The 18874-nt window shown below is 34.2% G+C and overlaps 1 protein-coding gene and 1 long non-coding RNA gene across 3 annotated transcripts in view; one reads left to right on the plus strand and one right to left on the minus strand.

Annotated features, from left to right (window-relative positions):
- auh (AU RNA binding methylglutaconyl-CoA hydratase) overlaps window positions 1-18874 on the plus strand; it is a 53550-nt gene that overhangs the window by 18654 nt on the left and 16022 nt on the right.
- The window catches only part of LOC141376294 (uncharacterized), a 72442-nt gene continuing 66511 nt past the window's right edge, over window positions 12944-18874 (minus strand). The window contains exon 5 of the long non-coding RNA XR_015500799.1: window positions 12944-14047. This is a non-coding gene — a long non-coding RNA (uncharacterized LOC141376294). The remainder of the gene's footprint in view (window positions 14048-18874) is intronic.

Genomic DNA, 18874 nt, shown 5'->3' on the forward strand with positions numbered 1-18874 from the left:
ATTAGGTTAGGGTAATTAGGCAAGTTATTGTATAACGGTGGTTTGTTCTGTACACTGGAAAAAAATATTCAAAGATGATTCCTTGGATTTACTAAATTTTTTATGATAAGTGGTTGTAAACTATTTATTTGTGTTAAATTTAAACAAAGAAATTAAGTTAAATGTTATTAAATTTGTTTAAATTCCACAGAAATAAAATGTTTGCAACAGTTCTGCATGCAACACTTTTTTCAGTAGACTATCAAAAAAAATAGCTTAAAGGAGCTAATAATTTTAACCTTAAAATGCCTTTAAAAAAAAGTAAATCGGCTTTTATTTTAGCTTAAATAAAACAAATAATACTTTCTCCAGAAGAAAAAATATTTTCAGACATACCGTGAAAATTTTCTTGATCTGTTAAACATCATTTGGGAAATATTTAAAAAAGAAATAAAAATTCAAAGGGGGACTAATAATTCTGACTTAATCTGCACATGATCCTGTCAGTGGAGATTGTTATACTGCTTATACCAGAATACAAATGTCCAGCTTTCAGTAGACAGGGCTGTTTCTTGTGGATTGTTCATCCCAAAATGAAAATGTTGTTCTCATTTACCCAAACTCAGGGTTGTAAACGTGTACAATTGTATTCTCTAGAATGCCAATAAATTTGAAGAATGTTGGAAATGGTTTGGTTTCGTTTAGTTTGAACTAAAATAAAAGTGAGACCTTGTGAAAGTCCCTTCCTTGCAGTCTCGGAGGGTGAGATGATCTTCCTCAGTAGGTTGTTCAAACATGACGTCATTACCGATGCACAAATGGAAGGAAAGAAGTGATTCTTCTATTTAGGAATTGCTTCAAAATGTTCATGTTTTGCTTTGCTTAAAATTGTTTAAATCGAGAAATAGCGAGAATGTTTTATAGTGTTTTAAAATCTGTTGCTCATAAAGGGGAAAAGTTCAAGATACTGACTGAAAAACAAAGGAAAAGGGATCTTATTGTAAACATTTTCTCAAATACACTACCTGACAAAAGTCTTGTCATCGAAGAGCAACAAATAATAACCTAACTTCTAGTTGATCATTTGGAGAAGTGGCAGAAGGTAGATTTTTCTGATGAATCATCTGGAGCTCAGACAGAGTGACCATCGGGTTATTGATCGCCTCTTTGACTAAGGCCCTTCTCCCTCGATCACTCTGTTTAGATCGCCGGCCAGCTCTAGGAAGAGTCCTGGTGTTTCCAAACATCTTCCACTTACGGATGATGGAGGCCGCTGTGCTCTTTGGAACTATCAGAGCAGCAGAAATGTTTCTGTAACCTTCCCCATTGTGCCTCGAGACAATCCCGTCTTGGAGGTCTACAGACAATTCCTTTGTCTTCATGCTTGGTTTGTGCTTTGACATGCACTGTCAACCCTGGGACAGGTGTACGCCTTTTCAAATCATGTCCAATCAACTGATTTTCCACAGCTGAACTCCAATTAAGCTGCTGAAACATCTCAAGAATGATCAGTGGAAACAGAATGTACCTGAGCTCAAGGCAAAGGCTGCGAAAGCTGATGTGCATGTTTTATTTTTAATAAATTTGCAACAATTTTAAACACTCTTTTTTCACATTGTCATTATGGGGTATTGTGTGTACAACTTTGAGAAAATAAAGGAATTTAATCCTTTTTGGAATAAGGCTGAAAAAAAAAAAAAATTGTGGAAAAAGTGAAGCTCTATGAATACTTCCCGGGTGCACTGTATATCTGTTTTGAAATATGGCATATTTCGGAATTCTGTGCGTCACCAGAATCACATGATCACAAACAACCTATATCACACTCAGCTAGATTTATAAAACAAGAAAGTCAGGACTTCTGGTTTGGAGCAGAAATCAGATATTCAATGAGGGTGAAAGTGCAATTTTAATTCAAGTATATAATGTATTAATGTTTTCATAATTGCTCCAATAGTCACGAGGGGCTCTTTTTTGGGAATGTGCTGATTTATTTAAGGGTATTTATGATATAAATTAAAGTTCACCCAAAAATTCTTCCTGTCAGTTTACTCACCCTTAGGCCATCCAAGATTTAGGTCAGTTTTTCTTTAGTAGAACTGTAAAGAAGATTTTTTTAAGCTGAAACTGTCCTCTTGTGTGATTAATAAGGTATTTTTGATTATAATAAGTCAGTACGTGCCATCATTTTGAGATTCAAAGAAACACATCCATGCAAATAATATGTTGCTTTCACTTTGCCTACTTATATTACTTCTATGTATATACTTTTTGTTAAACAAATGTACATATACATACTTTTGAGTGTGTAATAGAGTATGTATGCTTTAGGGAAAAGCTGCTTCCTCATGTTCTGTTGCTTAGTTATGTGCCCTGTCAATCATCTTATCACAACATCCACGTTCCTTTCATATTTAATTTCCTATTGACCCAATTTCATGATGAGTCAAAAATGTCTCTGAAATGTGTGGGTTGCATTTAATAATAAAAAAATATATGCAGTTGAAGTCAGAATTATTAGCACCCCTTTGATTTATTTTATTTTTTTAATATTTCCCAAATTATGTTTAACAGAGCAATTTTTTCACAGTATGTCTGATAATATTTTTTCTTCTGGAGAAAAAGTTTTTGTTTTATTTTTGCTAGAATAAAAGCAGTTTAGAATTTAGCATTTTAGAATAAATTAATGAATATACATACACAGTTGAAGTCAGAATTATTAGCCCCACTGAATTATTGGCCCACCTGTTTATTTTTTTCCTCAAATTTTTGTTTAACGAAGAGAAGATTTTTTCAGCACATTTCCAAACATAATAGTTTTAATAACTCATTTCTAATAACTGATTTATATAATTTTTGATGACAGTAAATAATATTTGACTAGATATTCTTCAAGACACTTCTATACAGCTTAATGTGACAGTTAAAGGCTTAACTAGGTTAATTAGGTCAGCTAGGCAGGTTAGGGTAATTAGGCAAGTTATTGTATAACAAAGGTTTGTTCTGTAGACTATCGAAAAAAAATAGCTTAAAGAGGCTAATAATTTTGACCTTAAATGTCTTTTAAAAAATTAAAAACTGCTTTTATTCTAGCCAAAATAAAACAAATAAGACTTTATCCAGAAGAAAAAATATTATCAGACTTACTGTGAAAATTTCCTTGCTCTGTTAAACATCATTTGGGAAAAAAGAAAAAAAGAAATCAAAGGGGGGCTAATATATATTTATTCATTCATTCATTCATTCATTCATTTCTTTTCAGTTTAGTCCCTTTAATAATCTTATCCAGCATATGTTTTACACAGCGGATGCCCTTCCAGCTGCAACCCTATGTGTGAGGTTTGTAATTATCACTGCTGACAAAGACACATTTGTCCATATAAAGATGTGATGTACAGTGTTTTAATTCAAATCTATTTTAGTTGTGTGATTGCATAATGAAACAGCACCTCTGCTTTTCTCTTGCTAATTAAATCACAATGCAATTTAAATTTCCAAAGGTCATTTGCATTACCATATAAGGATTTTTTTCTGTAAAGCATATTTGCTTTTATTTTTTTCTTATGTATTGAAATTGTTGCAAATTGACTGTTGGTCACATTATTTAGCTGGTCAGAAATAGAGGACCAGGTGTCATCTACATGACTAGTAGCCAGAGAAGATCATCTAGATATTTCTTCCTTGAGTTGATATATTTTAAGCTGTAGTGCTTCAAAGAGCATATGTATCTGTTTATATGTGTGTGAAGCAGTTTGCATTTTCTATTTTTATCCATAAGTCATAAATGTTTGTAAAACCACCCTATTTATGATGGGCTTTTTTAAATTAGGCTAATCACTTATTATTTGCTGGCATGACTAGTTAATTTTGAAAATGTGCATATTCTTACAAGCAAAGTTTAATATTAAGTGTAAGTCAATCTACAAAGATTTCTGCTTGTTCAAAGTAATTAGTTAAAATGAGCTGAAACGACACAATTTTTGATATTTTTTTGGGGACAACATGATTGTTTTAAATTCAGTCTGCTTTAGTTTGTAAAGTTTATAAAATGAGTTGGGACTACATGAAGGAATTTAGTGGATCCCAGCATTTTTACTGTGTAGCTGGTGTACAAATAAAGTAATTGCTATCATTGTCAAGCTTATCTATCAGCAATAATGTAATATCTAATCCTTACTGATTAACTGTAGAGTAAATAAAGTCGTGCCTTATAATAAACATGTTTGAGTGAGTTAATAACAGATCCGCTGACCCATTTCCCAGTACCTCGGTGCTTTAGTTAGTCTGGCCCAGATTCTTTAGAAGGACTTGCAAAGGCTTTAATGTCTGTGTTTATTACTGATCCATACATATAGTCTGACCCAGGGATGTGACAATATATATCAATATATACTGTTGAAGTCAGAGTTATTAGCCCCCCCTTTAAATTTTCTTTTTTTTTATTAAATATTTCCCAAATGATGTTTAACAGAGCAAGGAAATTTTTACAGTATGTCTGATAATATTTTTTTCTTCTGGAGAAAGTCTTATTTGTTTTATTTTGGCTAGAATAAAAGCTTAAATTTTTTAAAAGCTATTTTTTAGGACAAAATTATTAGCCCCTTAAAGCTATTTTTATCGAGCTTAAAGCTCGATCGTCTACAGAACAAACCATCATTATACAATAACTTGCCTGATTACTCTAACCTGCCTAGTTAACCTAATTAACCTAATTAAGACCTTTAAATGTCACTGTAAGCTGTATAGAAGTGTCTTGAAAAATATCTAGTCAAATATTATGTACTGTCATCATGGCAAAGATAAAATAAATCCGTTATTAGAAATGAGTTAACTATGTTTAGAAATATGTTGAAAAAAAAATCTGCTCTCCGTTAAACAGAAATTGGGGGAAAAATAAACAGGGGGGCTAATATTTCTAACTTCAACTGTATATATAAAATAAAATGTCTATTGTTTTTATTAGCCGCGTTTCCACTAAAGCGAGTGAGCCAGGGCGAGCCAAGGCCAGTGGCGTTTCCACTGTCACTTCCGGGGCCTAATCGGGCCAAAGCGGGGCTTTCTTGGGGCCAGCGGCCGGCCTTTTTCGGCCCGCCGAATACCTTGGGCCCGGCCTGGCCCGATATAAGCCCTGGCTCGCACTGGCCTGATAGTGGAAATGCGGCTATTGACTTCTATTGTTACTATTAGTCTAATGTTCTATTGTTAAAATACATTGTTTACGCAAATATTTTTTAAGTAGAATATCGTGAACGCAATATTAATTCAAGTCAATTCAGCTTTATTTGTATAGCGCTTTTACAATGTAGATGTGTCAAAGCAGCTTCACATAAATGGTCATAGTAATTGGAACAGAGTAGTTCAGCTTTTAGTGTTTAAGTTCAGTTCAGTTTAGCTCAATTAAGTGTGGTTTAAAATCATTACTGAGAGCAAACACTGAAAAGCAAATTCATCGATGGGTAGCTCTACCGATCCGATACCGAATAATACATGCCATTATGGTGATGCATAAATGTCATAATATCATACATAAATAGCAGCAACGTTAGAAAGTTGGAATCTTGAACGCACAATTTTTACTTTTTGCATTTTATATATTATTTTATAATAATCATTTGTTTATTTTTTATTTAAACATTTGCCCTTATAGGCATAGGGTTAGTAACAATATATATTCTGACATATCGTTATCAGAATATGAGATTACTTCAGTTGTAATATGAGATTTTTGTCATCGCCGAGCCCTAGTATGGCCTTAACAAGTATAAAAGTGTTGCATTAAAGGAGATTTGGGTTAATTATTTCATAAGGGCTCTTCTAAATATAACTTTTTAATCTGATATATTTTAGAGATGCTGTCTTTGATCAAAATGCTAACCGGTTAGCATTATATCTTTAGTTACCGGTTAGTAGTTTAACTTACTACTTCATGTCATTTGCCAGTTACAAATCTTTATAGTCCTTTATAACACTACAATTCCCAATTAAAATCTGTATTATATCTAGCACATTTTCAGTTGTGTAGTTAGCAAGCAAAACTTGTCTTTATATGCTATATTTCATGCATACAAGGATCCCTGGTCTCATTCTCTCACCCGCTTTGTCCTAAAGTGACTACTGTATGCTTAGTGGTTGCCCGGCAGCAAGCAAGAATTACATTTATTAGTAAGCCATACTGACATGTTGTTTCGGACCAAATATTCAAAGTAGCATGGTAAACAATTTAGGAAGCGGGTCACAGGTTGTCATTTTTCCAAAAAGAACCAATGTGATGTGAAGCAACTTCACCCCAGTAAAGCAGGCTAGGCGGAATAGCGCTGTTTACTTCTGTCTTACTGTTTTTTTTTAATAATTATTTTTTAGGGGTTTTCACCTTTATTGATAGGACAGTGGAGATGTAGAGACAGGAAAGTGTGGGGAGCAGAGATAGGGGAAAGATCAGCAAAGGACCTCGAGACGAGAATCGAACTCGGGTCGCTGCGAGCACTTCGGTGCTATGTGTCGACGCACTAACCACTAGGCTATTGGCACCGACTACTTCTGTCTTACTGTTAAGCTTAATAAAAATCTACATTATTGATGCTGTAAAAGGACCTAATGAAATTGAAAATTTTAATTTTCATTAATCTTTCACTGGAAGATTTCAGTGGCTGAACAACACTTCTGTGTATATAACTAAATAAAACAACACAATCTACATCAGCTTTGCGTCAAAGAACATAGAATACACAAGACATGTCACTCGTATCTTTTTGAATGGGGAATATGGTCAAAATGGTGAATAAAGCTCTGCCTACTAGTACAGGAGGCAATCATCGATTGCTATGTGGCGAGTAAAGCCCGCCTTCTAGTACAGGAGCTATAGTACGATCGCTATAGACTGACTTTACTCCGGGGGAGGGGCTTAGACCAGACTTAAGTTTCTGCAGATTTTGTTTTATTTGAACGTTTAGATAGAATTTAACTAAAGAATTTGATGTTTCCCCATTTAAACAGAATGCCCGACTATACTGCCCGAGAGGCGCTTCAAAGATGGCCGCCAATTGAAAAGACTTGCCTTAAAGGGACTTTGTTTGCGTGACTTAAATAGTTTTAAAATATTACATTACACCTGTCTAACAGAAATGCTTCAGCCATAGTGTCATTCCTCCTCCAATATTCTCTCAGGATTGTGAAGTTTTGATTCAGCATTTATTTTTACCGGTCACTCTCTCTCGTGTAGACATGAATGCATGTGCATGCGCTAATGGCGGATCTGCATGAACGGGTGCTCAGATGTACAAATCTAAATTTGTTGACAGACAGTTTGGGCTACTTATCATAATTATGGTAATTATTGGTAATTAAACATTTTTATTTGAAAATTCGCACAGAATATTACGTTTTGCCGTGCACCATGGGAGGGAAGCTGATTCACGCAGTGTCTGAAATAAAGGAGTGCAAAAGCAAGAGTCTTTACTCTCCCTGAGTTCACCATGATTGAATGAATGCACAGCAGAAACTCATAAAAAAAATTTAGGGAATGTGGAGACAATATAAAAAAAAAATTGTTTTTTAAATGTTTTTTAATATAGACTTTTTTCTGATTAAAAAAAAAAAGAAAAAAAAAAAGCTACTGTTTCTTATCTCACACACACAGACCTGCTTGGACAACACTGAAATACATTCAGTCGGCCGGTCGCATACGTTCTAGTCTCAGTTCAAATATTTCAACGTGTCCACAGCTCAATTCGGATCCGAATTTTCAGCACGCAGAGATGATCGAAACTCCATGCAGCTTCCAGGCTACTCTACATTGGAAATTATTGACTTCCGGTCTGTCGTGTGCAGTGGAAAGGAGGCTTTAGGGATTTCGAACGACATGAGTTTGATTTTTAGCTGATCTTGGCCTTAAACGAGTCACAAAATCCACAGTGAAGCTACCTTATAATAAGTTCCAGATGACTTGGCTTGCTTATTTTCCCAGTGGCTCATAGTTCCTGTGCTGGGAATGACTGGGTTACATGGGCAGTGAGGAGGAACAGAAGGTCACCCCGGGCTGCTGGAATTTAGGCCTTCTGTAACAGGAGCGCCCATGTGAGACGTGTGTTTTTGTTTGTGCGACATGTGACATCACCGACACACCTGTTAAGTATTGTGAAAAACGGCATTACCAGCTAAATGGGGGTGGAGTGTTTTAGTATAACCGTGTTTACCTTTTATTTTCTCATGGTGTTGAAAGACAAGCTTGCATCATATCATTTTCTGGGAAACGTGGGTTTGTGTGGTATTGCAGAATTAAGGATATTCAAATATGAAAATGTGCACAGTCATTATATATATAAAACCACGTTTTTACAATAGGTAGTTATTTTCTTGTTTAGTTATTAAACAGAAGCAGAATGATTTTCTGTTAATTGTTCTTCAAATATGTTGATAACCATTTATTTAGATTGTCTACTGTAATTTTGCTACTACATGACAGCTACTGTCTGCGTAATATCTGATAACACTTATTTTTGATTGTCCTCTTTCGACAGTCTGTTTACTGTCAGCAACTCCTGCTGCATCATTAGCATATTAGAAAATGTTCTGCTTCATTTCTGCTAACACTTCATTTTGATTGACCTTACAGGGTTACAGGACCAGAAGAATAGATGACGCATTTATGTATTTATGAAGAGAACAGATGAACAATAAAATGCAACATCTGTGCTAGAAAAGCCAAATATGAACAATATTTATTTATAAGTAACATTGCAAAATACAGATGCTAATATATTTTTAAAAGGCATTATTTTGGCCAGTTTTCCTGATGAACAATTATTTTTCCCATATTGATCGGTAGATGTTGCATTGATTTAAATTTGACTTATAGACCAGGTGCATTTGATTTGTTTTTTTACATATATTGGTTGTTTAAACACTACCTTTGAATTATTACTTTATATATATATATATATATATATATATATATATATATATATATATATATATATATATATATATATATATATATATATATACACGGTTATACATTACAGAGTATTTAAGGTTGTTTAGAGAGGAGATTTGTGATGTAAAAAAGATTTTTTGAAATTGTTGAAAATTTATTAAAAATAAAAAACCTGAAGAATCACGTGTACATCAGTATTCACAGCCTTTGCTGAGCTGAGCTACTTCCTGCTTCCACTGATCATTCTTGAGATGTTGCAGCAGCTTAATTGAAGTTCACCTGTGGTAAATTCTATAAAAGGTCCCTGGGTTGACAGTGCATGTCAAAGCGAGTGATTAGGGGAAAAGGGCCTTAGTCAGGGAGGTGATCAACAACCCGATAGTTACTCTGTCTGAGCTCCAGCGTTCTTCTGTGGAGAGAGGAAAACCTTACAGAAGGACAATCTGTGCAGCAATCCACCAATCAGGCCTGTATAGTAGAGTGGTCAGACGGAAGTCACTCCCTGCCTGGAATTTGCCAAAAGACATCTGAAGGATTCTCAGACCATAAAAAACTAAATTTTCTGGTCTGATGAGACTAAAATTTAACTCTTTGGAGTAAATGCATTACGTTTGGAGAAAACCAGGCACCGCCCATCACCAGGCTAATACCATCCCTACAGTGAAGCATCGTGGTGTTGGCATCATGCTGTGGGGATGTTTTTCAGCAGCAGGAACTGGAAGACTAGTCAGGATAGAGGAAAAGATGAATGCAGCAATGTGCAGAGACATCCTGAATGAAAACCTGCTTCAGAGTGCTCTTGACCTCAGACTGTTCATCTTCCAGCAGTACAATGACCCAAAGCACACCGCCAAAATATCAATGGAGTGGCTTCATAGCAACTCGTTGAATGTCCTTGAGTGGCCCAGCTAGAACCCAGATCTAAATCCTATTGAACATCTCTAGAGAGATCTGAAAATGGCTGTACACCGTCGCTTCCCATCCAACCTGAAAGAGCTTGAGAAGTACTACAAAGAGGAATGGGCAAAAATTCCCAAAGACAGGTGTGCCAAGGTGTGCATCACATTCAAAAAGACCTGAGACTGTAATTGCTTCCAAAGGTGCATCAGCAAAATATTGAGCAAAGGCTGTGAATACGGATGTACGTGTGATGATATTATTAATTTAAATGAATGAATTTAATCCATTTTGGAATTAGGCTGTAAAGTAAAAAAATGTGGAAAAAGTGAAGCGCTATGAATACTTTCTGGATGCACTGTACATAGCACCTTTAAGCTTAACTCTTATTTATGCAACCCACCTTAATGGGAGTTAATTCACATACAGTATTGTTGCAAAGTTACTTACAGTAAACAGAATGTCTAAAGGGGTCCATCAAAATAACTTTTTTGTTTGTAAAAAGTGAAACTCACATTCAAAACTCGCTATTTAAATACAGATTACTCAACCAAGTTCTGTTTGTGTTTCATGAACAAAGGCACATAATTTGCATATTCAAAGAAATGTGTCTCTTCCCAGGAATTGGGCTCTTATGATGGACAGTTACCAACAAGCCCAAAGCAACACAAAAAGGTTAAAATCATAAAACAAACATGTTATTTGATGTCCATCATTGCTGTTAAAATACACAGGTTATTTGAAAGTAGCACCAATGAACACTAATTTTGGCTTGTCAATGCGTTTTTAGGCTCTGTCAGTTTGGACAAGATTAGATTAGAGCCTGCAGGGATTGTGTAGCTTTTCCAGGAACTCTTGCACATGTTTGACTCTGACGCCTTTTCTTGACTGCCTCTCTGGTTTCTTGGAATGCAATGTGTAACACTTACCAGCTTCTTCTAGCCATTTCAAAACAACCCTCAGCTAACCTCCGTCACGCTTTTTGCCCTTAGTCTTTCTTCAGCATGTTGACACTGTTTCTGGTAATCTTCAGTTTTTTAAAAAACTCTAGTGGTGATGTTTGTGTAAAAGCACTGTATAAAGGCAAAGGCCACTTTCTCATTGGCAAGGACTGATATGATGCAAGGATTTCCCTGAATTTCTTGCGAAATATCTGCTGCATAACTTTTTTTTAATACAGCTCAAGTCCTCAAAAGTTAGCCTTGGACAGATCTATAATTTAAGCGATACTATTTCATCTACAGCTGTGTTTCTTTTACATCAAAAATTGTCATGATAAATATTTCAAAAATAAGCTTTGAAATGGTCTTTAGTGGTCGCATATTGTGCACGGACCAATATTATTTTCTCACTACTAGTATCGTGATTTTTTTTTCTACCTCATTCTTCATGGCATTGATTCAAGATTTTCTTCTACATTGACATCATGATATTAAGTCGTTACAGCAGATTTTTTTGGGGGGGCTGCATGTCCATGATGTGAATCTTGTTCCATCTCATCCCATAGCTACGCTATTGGACTAAGATCAGGTTTCACACTCTTTGCACAGTGTCAAATATCCTGACTCTTCCTGCACTGGAAAAAAATCCATAATTTTACAGTTTATTTCTGGCAGCTGGGGTGCCAAAAAAGAAAAATAACGGCCATTAAATTACAGAAATTTACTGTAAAATAACAGAAGTTCAATTACAGAAATTTACCAGAAATTTAAATTTAAGGAAACTTCTCTAATTTAATGTCCGTTATTTTACAACAAATTTCTGTAATTTAATGTCCGCTATTTTACAGTAAATTTCTTTCATTTAATGTTCGTTATTTTACCTTAAATTTCTGTAATTTAATGTCTGTTATTTTACAGTAAATTTCTGTAATTTAATGGCCGTTATTTTACAGTAAATGTCTGTAATTTAATGTTCGTTATTTTACCGTAAATTTCTGTAATTTAATGTCTGTTATTTTACAGTAAATTTCTGTAATTTAATGTTCGTTATTTTACAGTAAATGTCTGTAATTTAATGTCCGTTATTTTACCATAAATTTCTGTAATTTAATGTCTGTTATTTTACAGTAAATTTCTGTAATTTAATGTCCGTTATTTTACTGTAAATTTCTGTAATTTAATGTTTGTTACTTTACAGTAAATTTCTGTAATTTAATGTTTGTTACTTTACAGTAAATTTCTGTAATTTAATGTCTGTTATTTTACAGTAAATTTCTGTAATTTAATGTCCGGTATTTTACGGTAAATTTCTGTAATTTAATGTCCGGTATTTTTTGGTAAATTTCTGTAATTTAATGTCCGTTATTTTACTGTAAATTTCTGTAATTTAATGTCTGTTATTTTACAGTAAATTTCTGTAATTTAATGTCCGGTTTTTTACGGTAAATTTCTGTAATTTAATGTCCGTTATTTTACGGTAAATTTCTGTAATTTAATGTCCGGTATTTTACAATAAATTTCTGTAATTTAATGTCCGTTATTTTACGGTAAATTTTGATAAATGGGGAGTAAAATTTTTAATGAGAATATCCTGACTTTCAATGTCTGCAATACAACTTCCACATTTAAAATTCCATGATATTCCAGAAATTCCATGACCAGTGGGAACCCTTTGAGATCTGAGGACTGTGGAGGACATTTGAGTTTCAGATGTTTTCTCTTCTGCTGGAAGTAGCTTCACAAGATGGATAAATGTGTGCAAAGAGGAATAGACATGGTCAGCAACAACACTCAGGTTGGCTCAAAGTAAACCAAGAAAATATCCTCCACACCACTACGCCACCAGCTGTCTAATCTGCAGCTTATACAAGGCAGGATTAAACAGTGCTTTCATTTTATAGCCAAATTTTGACCCAAACATCTATATGTCGGAGGGACAATCTTTTTATCGTTTTCTGCTGACTAATTGTGGCGAGTCTCTGTGAATTGTAGCTTCAGTTTCTTGTTTTAAGCCATTATGAGTTACTGGTTTATCTACTTCTGCTGCTGTAGCTCATCTGCTTCAAGGTTTGATGTGGTTTCTCTGAATAGAAATACATTTTCTGTAAATTCTAGAGATTACTGTGAGGAAATCCCAAAAGATAAGAAATAAAGGAATCTTACATTTTTATTTTATTAATTGTTTATATTTCTTATCCATTTATTTAAAAGCTTGCACCCATAAACATAAATGACACTGATGTATGATGTTTTTATTTTAGAGGATATAAGGTGAAGTTATTTTCACAGCACTACTCATGAGATCTTTTAGAAATCTACTTTTAGTGGTATTTGCAAAATATACTGTTTCTCATGCTACTTTTTTTGTAAAGTAATGGTATTTTTAATTGAGTATGGTTTCCCTGTGCTCTTTCTGCTTCTGTGTTTAGTAAAAAAGTCAATTAAAATGAAAACAGAAGGATTTGGAGCAGTCAGGCATTACTATTGTCAGTCAATATGACGGTGCCCTAGATTTACAAACAGTACGATTTATCTATCTGTTTTTTTGTTTTTGTCTGAAAGGTGGCAGTGGCTTGTGGATAGCTGTGGAGGGTTATTAGCAAGCACTTATGCAACACGTCTCTTTGCTTTCGTGTGTAAACACATTTCACACAAGAGCTTGAGTAAGAGTTGTGCAACTGAGTCAAAAGATGGCCTGATTACAATTCATGTGAAGGAAACCTGTTTTAAGTTGATGTACCATGGCAAAATAGCAGGTCTAAAGAAATGCTTCATCATTCAAAGATTACAAATGCAGATATGATTAGAATTATTATTTTTAAAATCCATGTTAAAGCTGAGGAACTTTTTGAAATGGAGTATTTGAATTTTCATTAAACTTGGACTTGGACTTATTTTTATGTTTTTCTAACTGTACACTACCTGACAACCATCTAGTCACCGTTTAAAATCTTGTACCCGTTGAAAGAGTAACAAATAATAGCCTGACTTTTAGTTGATCATTTGTAAAAGTGGCACAAGGTAGATTTTTCCAATGAATCTTCTGTTGAACGGCATCCCAATCGTCACAAATACTGCATAACTTCTATTGGAACCTGCATAGACTCAAAATTCTCACAGAAATCAGTCAAGTTTTGTGGTTGCATTCAGTGTGGGATCTGCAGAGTAGATGGCAACATCAACAGCCTGAGGTTTCAAGACATTTGTGCTGCTTATTACATTACAAAACCACAGGAGAGGGCAAATTCTTCAGCAGGATAGCGCTCCTTCTCAGACTTCAGCCTCCACATCAAAGTTTCTGAAAGTAAAGAAGGTCAAGGTGTTCAAGAATTGGCCAGCCCAGTCACCAGATATGAGCATTATTTAGCATGTCTGTTGTAAGATGGAGGCATTGGGAATAAATTCAAAGAAGCTTGATGAACTCTGGGAGTCCTGCAAGAACACTTTCTTTCTCATTCCAGATGCCTTTATTAATAAGGGATTTGAGTCATTACTGTCATTATTAAATTATTAAAAATCAAGCCATGATCATATTTTATTGTGGTAAAATAAGCGTAATCTAGAGGCCTTTGCCTTTCATATAAGCCACTTCCGATACCAAATGATCAACTAGACGTCAAGCTATCATTTGTTGTTCCTAATTTTTGGATGAGCAACAAGACTTTTATCAGTGCATTTGTTTTGTGTTTTCCATGGGATGCAAGTTTTCACAGCCCTTTTCTATACCTCAGCTTGTCTTTTCCAAACTGTCAATTTGATTTATACACTATATTCTCAAACACAAAAATTTTGTGGACTTGCATTAATTTATGCCACACATGGAAACTATGTGTATTTTGAAACAGTGGCATTTTTAATCTGATTACAGACCTAATTTTCAGTGGTCTAGATGAAGAACAGATTAATGAAATTGTTTGTTTGTTCTTCATTTCCTCACAATTGATGTACTTTTAATTTTGCCATAGAATGAAAACTCGGATATACCTATCCGTAGCTGAATAATAAGAGTTCAGATAATGGAAATGGCCACAACGTGAGCCTCAGACACCATTGTTTCCTCGTTTTTATGTAAATTCCCACTAAAAATCAGGCCAGTCTGAGTAAAACATTTTTGAAAATTGTCAGAACACAAAATGCAGGATATACAGATTATACACATATTTACCTCCACCCTTGAGCTGGCATGAGGTATGTTTAAAGGCATCTTTTGTTAGTTAAAAGTGTATATTGTGAAATTTGCAGCATGTGTTTGTAATAAGACTAGGGCTGGGCAATAAAATGCTATCTGTAATTATCGATGGTACACCATTGTCATTATCTATTTTAAAATAAATAAATAAATAGTTTGGTATGAACCGTTATAGATTTTTTTATGATTAATTTAACATTTTACAAACATATCAAACAACCCTTATAAAAATTATAATAGAAAAAATTATAAATACAAAAAACTAATAATAAATAAACTAAAATATTAATAAAATAAAACCAAATAAAACTAATAATGTGGGGCAGATGTCTATATTTTTGCAATAATCTCAATGTTTCGAGTTATGAAAGATTACAAACTGATGTATTATTATTGTCATGGGCTAGCAAGGGTGATCAGTCTAGATCCAGCTGGAGAGTTTTAACTAAGAAAAAAGGGCATTCCAAATTTTAACAAATGTTGTGTTATGTCACTAAAAAGGGAGTATCTAATCTTCTCCAGTTTTACAAAATACAAAACATCTTTCAGCCACTGTACATGCGAGGATGGCTGAGGGCTCTTCCAGTTCAATACTGTTATAGTTTTATTAAAATGTGGCTGGCTGACCACCAGTAAGCTCAGAGACTATGCAAGTTTTTTGTTTCCAATGGATTAACATGAATTTTGCATGCAAATAGGGACTAACGCGCACATGGTGTGCACTGGTGTGGCACAAATTTTCCAGGGGCACCTAGTTAAAAACAACTCAATCTTTCCTATTGATGCAAGCGCACCGCAATTCACATGACTAGAACTAACAAATCAGCTTCACACTATGTATGGAATAATCACATTTTAGTAGTAGCGGTAGAACACTGCAGTGCTTTTTCATTTTCTCCATACGTAAAACTTGTATCGGAGCTGCAGCAATGGTTTGTTCCTTCGTCATCCTCTGAGAAAATGGATGGTGGTCACCTATAGGGAAGCGCGAGCACAAAGCACATTGAAAATGGAAAAGGAAACCACGCACGTGTGCTTTTTACTTGCTTTTAGACACAACATGTGAAGGTACTCGTGCTTTTCTTGTGCATTCCAGCCACTAGCACCCCATCTGAAAGATTTTTAGCATAGGGGTAACGCAGTCACATGTACTCTGGCACCATTAAAACCAGAGAGTTGACCAACCTGTTTTTCTTGCTCACAATTTGTAATGTTCCAGTATGTATTTGCATAATGATGGTTGGTTCCTTAACTTGAAAGCTCAGATTTGATTATCATAATTTCTTTAGAGTTTGAGGTTTAAACAATACATAATTGTTGACAGCATTTCAAAGTGCCCACGTTATCGATATTGTGCATGTTCTTAAGCACAGTATGTTGAATTATTGACTATATCGGCCCTCACATACCTTCTATTTATATATAAGAGAATAATTTAAGAATGCTTTTAATGTTATCGTTTCTTAATTGTCAATTATGCTGACCAAAACTGAAGATTTAATTGCTCAGAAACAGCAGTACTGCAAATATGATTACATGTTCAGTACATTAACATTAAATTCTCAATTTGAATCCACTTAAAATAAGGAGAACAATAGAAGCTGTCAAACCAACAAAAGCAATGTGCATTACACTTTAAATCACCTCTTTTCTCATTTATTCATGTGATGCAAAACTTTGAGCATCATCTCTCCAGGTTTTAGTCACATGATCCTTCAGAAATCATACTAATATGCTGATTTTTCTACTCAAACTTTTCTTTAAGTTTTGCTGGGATGCTTATTTAGTTGTCTACTAGAACACTTGCGTTATTTATTAAATAATATGTATTGTTTTTATCATTTATTTATTATTGACGTATTTTGTTTATTAGAAAGCATGGTCATTTTTGCCATTTTTTTAAACCTTACTAATAATGCAAAAGTCCAATATTTAAAAAATCTTAATCTACAAAATATAATGCTATTCAGAAAATACATGTTGAATTAACACCATTTTATATACAGGACATTTGTTTCAAATAACTTGAGGTATTTTGTCCTTTCTCTTTATTAAAGAATGCTCTAAAAATGTACCATTTCCACAAAAACAAAAGTGAAATATAAGAAGCATTATTTAAAAAGAAAAGCAAGTGCTTGACCTTTAGTACATATTTATATATATATTTTTTACCACACCTATGCAATCTAGTAAAACTGGTACAGTGTTTTCAACATACTGTAGATATCAGTGAAGTGCATTTCCTGCAGACGAATAGATGAGATGCCATCAATTGTTTAAAGACAGTCAATCATGAGCACGTTTAGCTTCAGATTCTCAAATACAAATGTTTTGCATAAAAAGTGTCTGTTTTGAGCCGAACACAAAATGGTTAGAACATTTCCTTGTAGGGTTTTCTTAGAAATGAGTATAGTGGCTGTAATTGCTTGCATGTGTCTGTGTGTTGATCGTGACTGTAACTGTCAGGTGAATTGTGCTCTCTTTAGTTGACGAAATTAAATGCTGTGTGCAAATTAAATTTAATGAAGGCTCCCAGGAACAAGTGGGGCAACCAGTAATTTATGCCAGTCACTTTCAAGACCCAGTCTCAATATTCAATATTAGTGCTTCCAAAGATCAGGCTCATCAGTGATGAAACGCAGATCATGAGAGTTTCTTTTCCAACACAAATTGTTGCAGCAGAAAATCGTACCATGCAAAGCTGTTTGATCTTGAAATTGATTACATCATTTTTATTTTGGCTAGAATAAAAGCAGTTTTTAATTCTTTTAAAAACATTTTAGTGTCAAAATTATTAGCCCCTTTAAGCTATATATTTTTTCGATGATCTATAGAACAAACCATTGTATTCAATAACTTGCCTAATTACCTTAACCTGCCTAGTTAACCTAATTAACCTAGTTAAGCCTTTAAATTTCACTTTATGCTGTACAGAAGTGTCTTGAAATGTAGTCAGGCTGTTCAGACTGACACCGACACAAGGAGTCATGGTGTTAATTTGTTTCTTTTGATGTCAGTTATTTGAACTGTACAACCATACAAGCTAAAAAATTACCAGTTATTTTTATATCTTTTTTTATCCACAAAGTGTGCAGCTTTTATCACTGCAGTGTATCTTAATGGGCTTATTTACTTACTAAATAAAGTATACTTTAATGCTTGACCTTTACTTAAGTATACTTCTTTTTCCTAGTGGTGTATTTACTAACCTACCGAGATCAGTCTGGTAAAGCCAGGGGTAGTATTGCTGCTCTGATAGTCAAGTTGGGTCAAAGCTAGGGATACTATGATCAGAATTTTTGCAGCGATTTGAGTCAATGAAGTGGTGCAAATTATGCGTTGAAAAATTTGAAAAACTTTAGCAGACATTTAACCGCATTAACCAATCAGGAGCTTGCACTTCTAGGGTAGCTTATTTCTCTTTGGAACTGAAAAAAAACGTTTTTGTCATTTAAACTTAAGTAACAATTTTATACTGAAAATAAATGACAGAACAATAAATAAATAAATAATTAAATTAAAATTTTAATAAATAATAAAAATTGTGTTTGTCTAATGTAAATATAAGCTTCATACTCATCAAGTATCTTCCTTTTAAAGAGAACAAATGTAGTCAAAGGCTGCTAATCCGTTTGATCAACTATATTGCTAAATTGTTTAGTATTTTTCTTGATCTCTTTGATGTAGAAATGTGTATATTCCATACAAAGTATAAAGCTGATCGGTCAGTTCTTGTCACGTGACTCGCTGTACGCTCATGGCGTGTTGCTCATAATATGAGCGTGCAAGTCACACACCCGTATTGGAATTAATGAACTTGCGCGCACAAAAGAAGCAATATATGAACTGCCCTTTGTTAATAGCCGAAGCCATAGTTAATCCAGTATGTGTGTGTATTAGCCTCAGTGTACAAGCTCGGAACTTTGAACTAGCACA

Source organism: Danio rerio, chromosome 10, assembly GCF_052040795.2.
Source record: "Danio rerio strain M-AB ecotype USA chromosome 10, GRCz13ab, whole genome shotgun sequence".
NCBI lineage: Eukaryota > Metazoa > Chordata > Actinopteri > Cypriniformes > Danionidae > Danio > Danio rerio.